We start from the raw sequence: 8,282 nt of genomic DNA, 5'->3' as shown, positions 1-8,282 counted from the left end.
AATAAGCTTTGCTTTTGAATAAGCAAGCTTGTTTCGGGACTCTAGGGGGCAGTAGTCCACAACAGGACAAAGGGCCCAAAAGGTTTTACGAAAAATGATCTACTGCTTCTTTCCACTGGTATTTTAAGATGCATGTGCACACATTAAGAGGGACTTTGGAATCCCAGCACATCATTGTGGCAGATGGGTAAGAAGTGTGTTCTTCAAATAATTTAAATAGAGTGTGGGTTTGTTCAAAGAGGATCAGATGTAGGCCAAAGTGAAATCACGAATGCAGCTGGATTGGTTTAGTTATTGAAGGTAATTATTAATTGTTAAAGTTATTTTCCAATTGAAAGGAGATGGAATGCAGTCCAGAATTAAAGGTCTTAAAGCCCCGGGTAAGGAGGGGAAGGATTGAAGAAGGGGGTGGGGGGGAATCAAAGGCAGATCAAGTAAATAAAATGTTTTAAGAACAAGGAAGAATAGAGAGAACAGAAAAACAGGTGAAGAAAAAAAGGAAGGGGGGAGAAATTTGATGCAGGTCACTTTTTAATGGAACCCTACTTAATTTGCAATTTCTGAGAAAGCATCAGCCAAGACACAGGTTTCTTGTGAAATTCACACTTCTCTGAATTTTGCAATGCAGTTCTTTCCAACCAATAAAATCTATACAAAAATGTTTATATTAGGTAACAGTGTGCATGAAAATTCATTGGTTAGTGAAAATAACTTACACAAATGCATATTGGATAACATTGTTTTTTTCAGGGACTCTTTTTACAAAATTGTAAACTGATGCAGAAATGTGGTGAACTTAATCTTTTTTTGGGGGGAGAGGGGTAATAGAAACTGAAAGTAGCAAAAATCAAAAGATTTGGCCATCTCTCATAATGGTTGAACTATGTGAGATGGTGACAATTGTACTTCACTGAACTTCTCGTTTTGTCATTACATCCAGTTATGTGTATCACTTGTACTGCCGAACCATGAAGTGTAAACAGAGTTCTTGTAAACTCTTGTTATCATATTGTTGATCAGATGAGTCTTTTCATCAATGTGATAAGAGTTGTAAATACTGCACTATGTGAACCACCCTGAGCTCCATGGGTAAAGGGTGGTATACAAATTCACATAATGATGATGTTGTTGATGATTATGATGATGCTGATGAAATTAATATTCACCCGTAGACTTTACCTCCTGTCCCACCAACCAGCACCACTTGGAATTCAGTATTTATTTATTCAGTCCACAGCATATCCAGGTAGGGCTGGAGCAAAACACTGAAAACCTAGAGAACCATTGTCCATCAGTATAGACAATGGTGAGCAAGATGAGCCAATGATCTGACTCCACATAAGGAATCTTCCTATGATCGGTGTTTTATTTGGCCTCAACAAAGAGGAGAAAAGCACACATCAGAAAACACTCTGGCTGCCACATTGTGCACCAGTTTGCAGCTCAAGGGCAGCCCCACAGAGAGTGCATCACAGTAGTCTAAATGATAAGGCATGGCTCATAGTGGCCAGATCTGCCTTCTCCGGGAAGTGGTGTGGCAGGTATAATAGTCCAAGCTGGACAAAAGCATTCCTGGCCACACTTGGCCCTCCAGGACCAATGCTGGGCCCAAAAGCAGTGCCAGGCCATTAGTCTGGTTCCTCTCCAGAACAGGCTATGTTCTCAATCCGAGTTTAGTTTGTCTGATGACCATCAGACTGTTCGTCTTGTCTGAATCAAGCACCAGCTCATTAGGCTTCATCTGGTCTTTCATTCCCCCCAGGCAAAAGTTCAGGACTTCCACCATTTTTATTTAGCATATACAATGCATGGACTGATGGCACTGATAACAGAGTTTAGGCTAAATCTTGATGCAAATATCCACACGCAAGCAAACACTGCTCCAGCCCAGTGCCATTAAAATCATGTGCTCCAAAGACAGCACAAGCCTGCAGTAATTCACATTTGTTTTTTATTTATCCGCTTTCTGCCTGAAGGCTTCTGTAGGACCCAATGATGTATAACTATGAGCTGCATGAGTATATTTTATTCAGATCCATCGTTCAACAAGAGGAGAAAAGGCGTGACAGACCAAAAAAATGTAGTGCTGTTAACAAGAGCTTCTTCTAACTTTCAAAACACGCCATGGCAGGCATCCCTTCACTTTCTGGGCAAATAGCACATGGTACCGTGAGACATTAGGTTTTTAAAAGTGAAGTTAAACTGATAAATTAGACCTCATTTATTGAACAGCAGTTACAGCCAATTGCCCAGGGAGTCGTTTGACACCTCTGAAGACCCTGCTAACTTAATTGGTGATAGTTTGGGGGCTGAAGGAAGCATTTAAGCCCATAGCAGCAGGACACCGTGCAGCATGAAAATGGAGAAGACAAGCATTCGCACTGACAAGGGGAGTCATATATAGATTTTTGTGTCCATTGTTTTCGCTTATTTGTGTGTGTGCTTTACTCAGTCAATCAAATATAATTGACACCACTGGGTTCTGTTGTTTTGTGGATGACAGGAGCTAATGCAAGGCGAAAAAGCTGGAACTAAACTTCCCCCTGAAAGGCTGCGGAAAGGTTTTTCCGCCGGGCCTGTGACATTTTTTGCTCAATTGTATTAATTGATGTAGTGACAAGGCAGTTGGAAAGATGATGGATACTGATCACTACACCCTTTTTTATATAAAAAATATAAGGCTGGGGGATGATAGCTCAGGATTAACATAAACTCTGGTTATGTGCAAGTACGGGAAATGTATTCAGGGAGAACCGAGGCCAAGGAAGAATGAAGACAGAATTTCGAAACACATATCTGAGGAAGTAAGGCCCACAGAGTTGCATAGAGCTTTTACTCCCCTGTAAGTGACCACAGGTGGCGCTGTGGGTAAAAGCCTCAGCGCCTAGGGCTTACCGATCGAAAGGTCGGCGGTTCGAATCCCTGCGGCGGGGTGCGCTCCCGTCGTTCGGTCCCAGCGCCTGCCAACCTAGCAGTTCGAAAGCACCCTCGGGTGCAAGTAGATAAATAGGGACCGCTTACTAGCGGGAAGGTAAACGGCGTTTCCGTGTGCGGCTCTGGCTCTGGCTCTGGCTCTGGCCAGAGCAGCGATGTCACGCTGGCCACGTGACCCGGAAGTGTCTCCGGACAGCGCTGGCCCCTGGCCTCTTAAGTGAGATGGGCGCACAACCCCAGAGTCTGTCAAGACTGGCCCGTACGGGCAGGGGTACCTTTACCTTTACCTTTAAGTGACCACAGGATTGCATTGTAAAACAGCACTCCCAACCACATGGGAGTCCCGCTGAATTCAAAAGTTGGAATCAGAGCTTGCTCATGCTCATAAGAGCATCCCTTGTCAGGGATCGTGCTGAGGAGGGCTGCACTGAGGAAGAATGGTGGGAGCCACCCCCACCCCCTGATCCTGATCCTGATCCTGAATCTTCCCAGGAGCGGGAGGACAATATAGATTTGGAACAGCGGTTTGCAGAGGAACATAGTTCAGAAGGCAGAAGCTGGGAAATACTGGGTGAGGAACAGCTGTGCAAGCCTTTGGGAGGCAGAGATGCAAGAGGGCATCGGAAGAGGGAGGGAAGGAAAGAGGGACAGAGGCCAGTGTTGCCCATGGCATCCCTGACCATCATTCAAGGTGCCCCAGGGTGCTACAGCACACTGGTTGAAAGCCACTGCTCTACAGGATCCAGCCTATGAATACTAACTCATGAATAAACAGGTTTCAGACTGTACTACACACTACTGAAGGTAGACTCTAGAAAATGTATTAGTGGTGATCTTGACCTCTGATCTTCCTCTTTGAACTCTTCCACTAACATTATCCACCCATTGCTTCCCTGGCATATTTCCATGAACACTTAGTTGGTGGCTGCATTATATCCCATGAGATGCCTCTGCCTCATTTAAAGAAGACTGAAGAACCATAAAACTTGGAGGGCCTTCTATTGGGGCCTTATGGGGGTGAGCAAATGAGGAAGGGGTATAGAGAGTACAAGGACAGCTCTGGTCAGAAGAGCTTATGGTAGCCCCAAGTGTCCTAATATGAAGGATGGACTGAATTAAATCCCACCCTGGTTTCTGAAACCATGAGGTCTTGCTACTTCGCAGGCTATCCTGTGAATCAGCCTTCAGGTGAATCAGGCAATTTTGGTCACTCACAGACTTCTACTGCATTGATGATATCAAGCAAAAAAGATAGTAAAAGACATTCCTTGGACTTGTTCAAAGGAAGGAAGGGAGGAAAATGGTATCCTGTGATAAAAGAATTCCCAGAACAATCGTGCAATGCAAGGATGAAGAAGCTTGGCCTTCCAGATGTTGCTGCATTTCCTGTTTTGTTTTCATTTTGTGTGTTCACAAGAGCATTTCCAAATCACTTTTGGGTCCTTAAAAAGGGCTCCAAAACGTTTTACAATGCTCAGAAACAGGTGGGAAGCCTGTGACCCTCTAGATGTTCCCAGACTGCCAGTCACACCATCCCTCATTACTGCCAATGTCGACTTGGACTGATGGGAGCTGGAATCCAAGAACATCTGGAAAGCCAGAGGGCCTCCATCCCTATTCTAATGTGTTAACTTAGCAAGAATAGCAGAGAAAAATATGGCACATATGTGCCCCACAGTTGTGGAACTCTGTGCCTCTGGGGACCCTGCAGGACTCATCCATTGTGATGTGTATGAGAACTTTGAAGATCAAACATTCCTTCATTCCTTTTTAACCAGGCCTCTGGTTGATTTGATAGACATCCTATGCCCTTTTAAACTGTAGTGGGGGTATTGGGGGGTATTGGGTTGTTACTTTTATTTTGATTATATATTCTGTGGTTTTATATTTTGATTTTGTTCTGTGAAACGCCCTGAGACCTCCGGGTATAGTGCGGTATATAAATTCAATAAATAATAACAATCTCTTTTCTGTAGCTTTTAGTGGGTAGTGAGTGCATAGTGAGGATTTTACGCTGTGGGTCCTTGGATTTGAAAAGCTGCCCTGCTCTTTTATTCATTAGATTAATTTACAGAATGTGTTGCTTTTTCTTATTTTATATATTGCAATGTTTGTAAAACAATGGATGCCTCTCTGTGAACAATATTTCTCAAAAAGCAGGGTATAAATTAATAAATACTAATAAATTTTAAAACATTAGTTAACTTGTGCTGTTAAATTTTTAATGGTCATTTCCATGATATTGGCAAGTGATTAACTGCACATTCATGGCGATCCTTCATCTCACCTGACCACAGCTACATTGAACCAAATTTTATGATCCCTTAACCAGTGAAACCACTAAAAATGAGGTAAAATAATATTACCATCCTTACAAACATTACAGGTTCTGATCCCTTGAAAATCGGAAGACCCCTCCCCTTTTCCTTATGTTTCATTTTCTAACTAAACACTAACTTCGTTTTAGAATGAACATTTGTTATGATTTCTTTTATATGGGTAATGGAGAATGTAATATGGAAAAAAATGTGTTTTAATGGCTGGTTAGGTTTATATTAAGAATTAGATTGGTACATCTGATATCTTATGGAGCTTTTATTATATTAGTCAAGTTATCCCAGAGTGTATATTCAAAAGTAGTAACTTGAAAATATCCCACAAGGGTATTAATACAAATAATCTGGTGTCACACTCGCCCCACACGTGGAATGTGTTATCTCATTTGTGATTGATTATCTACTATTAACACAATACTGTCTGCAGACTTAGCTCCACTGGAACCCTCTGAGAGTAATTCACAAACTTGATACTTGCCTAACAAAATCTTATTAGGTACGATGCTGGAGTCCTAATCATGAGTCATCTTATGCTATAATAAACGCAAAGCTTGTAAAACACTTTGTACTGTGTAAAGTATTATAAAAACAAGAACAACCTAGAAGTAGCTTACAATACCTTATACTGAATCCATCTTCATTGTCCAGTTACAGGCAAAAGACTTTCCCAGTAGCTGCACTCACCTTCTGTAACGCCCTCTCTCTGGATGTCAAAGAAATAAACAATTACAATATGACTTTTTTATAGACATGTGACGGGAGCCCTGTTTTGGCAAGCATTTGACGTTTTGTTGTTCTCCCTTATATTTTGTTGGAAGCTTCCCAGAGCTGCCCAGGTTGTAAACTTCCCTAACCACCCCACAGCTGGGCTGCTTCTTTTTGTCACTGTTGCAAAAATTCATCTGGTCGAGGGGGGTAGTAAAATATGCTTTGAGGGGCAGGCTGGTGGGCTAGCCTCCCCTAGCTTACTGCATTCAACACTTTAGAGCATTCTATGGGAGGAAATTGCTTTAATTTTTATCTTGCTTGCCTCCCTTCAACACGTTCAAGGCAGATAACAAGGCTTCTGGCAATGATTGGTCCAGCTGCCCTAGAATTAAGCATGTGAAAATATTCGTTGGAGGAGATAGCGTGTGAGCGCAGGGTTCTTTCATGTCATCGGAGGAAAATGGCATCCCATTACATCTTAGCTGCCTCTACAAAGAACCCAAAGGACCTGTCTCACTCGGCAGGGGCCCCAGACTTGGGGGAAGCACTTTGTTGGAAGCATCCATCTCTTGACAGGCCAGGTGAGGGTAACCAGTAGCAACCTGCAGGCAACGTTGGGCCCATCAAAAGTTGGCGAAGCTTTTTCTACCATTCTCTTTGCATGTGTCTAGTAGAAAAGCTTTGTTGGGAAGTTCCTACTGGTTTTATATTAGAGATCTTGAAGCTAGCACAACCTTCCTCAGTCCAGATATTTTAGACCAGGGATCAGCAACCTTTTTCAGCCGTGGGCTGGTCCACCGTCCCTCAGACCATGTGGTGGGCCAGACTATATTTTGGAAAAAAATATGAACAAATTCCTATGCCCCACAAATAACCCAGAGATGCATTTTAAATAAAAGGACACATTCTACTCATGTAAAAACACGCTGATTCCTTGACCGTCCGCGGGTCAGATTTAGAAGGTGATTGGGCTACATCCGGCCCATGGGCCTTAGGTTGCCTACCCCTGTTTTAGACCACAGTTCCCTTCATTCCCCACCAGCATCACCAATGTTCAGTGACGATGGGAGTTGTAGCCCAAAATATCTCTAGGCTACCAGGCTGGGGAAGTTCAGCTAGCCTAAAGTCCTCTAATACAGGCATAGGTAAACTCGGCCCTCCAGACTACAACTCCCATCATCCCTAGCTAACAGGACCAGTGGTCAGGGATGATGGGAACTGTAGTCTCAGAACATCTGGAGGGCTGAATTTGCCTATGCCTGCTGTAATATAACACCAGTAGGAACTGACCCAACAAAGCCTTTCTACTAGACACATAGTTTTTTAAGGGTGCCGATCACATTACTACCTTAGAGGGCAGTGAAGTTTTTTCCTCCCCATTGTGTTTCACAGCTCTCCCTCCCAGCTGTTCACTTCAGCACGGCTTCCATTATTTGTGTGTACACTCAGAGCCATTGACAGGGAGGAATGTCTTTGCCAAGGTGAACATGTTGGCTGAAGACAAACTAGGAATGGCTTCAAGACTCTGATTGTTGTGAAGCTGGTTTGAGAAACGAAGCATAATAAAGTACCGGGTGCATATGCATTTTGGATTATGTCATGCAAATTTGGATTAGAGACCAGCTCTGGAAAAATGTGGCGAATGCACAATAAATGGGAATGTGAACACAGCTCAAGGAAGGGAAATGTATCTGTTTTCCTTCAAATACTCATATTTGTGCACATGATGACACCATTTCCTTCTGCACACAGACGATCTTTGTATAGAAGAAATATCATAAGTGCCTTCATTCCCATACATCCCCATTGGTGAATGAAAAGGAGCACAACTTGCAGAACAATGCACCCTTTGAGGTCATTTAATGCACAGCTCAGCTGGCTTCATAAATATTACGGGCACGCCCGTGTTCACGTGATCCCCTGCAACAGCTCTTGACACTTTGCCTTCTCAGATCAAGCTTGATTGTGATTACATGTTTGTGTGAGACTGACAGCACACTCCCAGGTTCTCTTGGGGCCAGTGGTTTTACTTTGCATAGTAATAGATGGACAAAACGAACTCTGAACACAGTCCGATGCTGTGGTTATCTAGACTTAGGAAGGGATATAGCCATACAATTGCTACTTTAACCACTCTATTGAACTGAAGTGGGTGTTTTGTGGCTAGGTTTTGGTCACTGTCCGAAGGGACTCAAATAAACAACCTTAGCCAAGGGATTGGGAGTGGGGGTGGGGGAAGCCCTGCAGATGAGAAGCTTGTCCAGGCCTCTAGTGGATTCGTTCTTACACCAGAGCATCATTTAT

At 43.2% G+C, this 8,282-nt stretch overlaps 1 long non-coding RNA gene across 2 annotated transcripts in view; it reads right to left on the bottom strand.

The window, feature by feature from the left end:
• Positions 1 to 5,882: 5,882 nt before the first annotated feature.
• The window catches only part of LOC307226876, a 29,700-nt gene continuing 27,300 nt past the window's right edge, over positions 5,883 to 8,282 (bottom strand). For both annotated transcript variants that reach the window (XR_013843640.1, XR_013843641.1), the window contains exon 4: positions 5,883 to 5,973. This is a non-coding gene — a long non-coding RNA (uncharacterized lncRNA). The remainder of the gene's footprint in view (positions 5,974 to 8,282) is intronic.

The sequence above is a fragment of the Podarcis cretensis genome (genome assembly GCF_951804945.1).
Source record: "Podarcis cretensis genome assembly, chromosome: 11".
Lineage (NCBI taxonomy): Eukaryota > Metazoa > Chordata > Lepidosauria > Squamata > Lacertidae > Podarcis > Podarcis cretensis.
The sequence above is the reverse complement of the archived record's forward strand: the minus strand, read 5'-3'. Positions and strand labels throughout refer to the sequence as shown.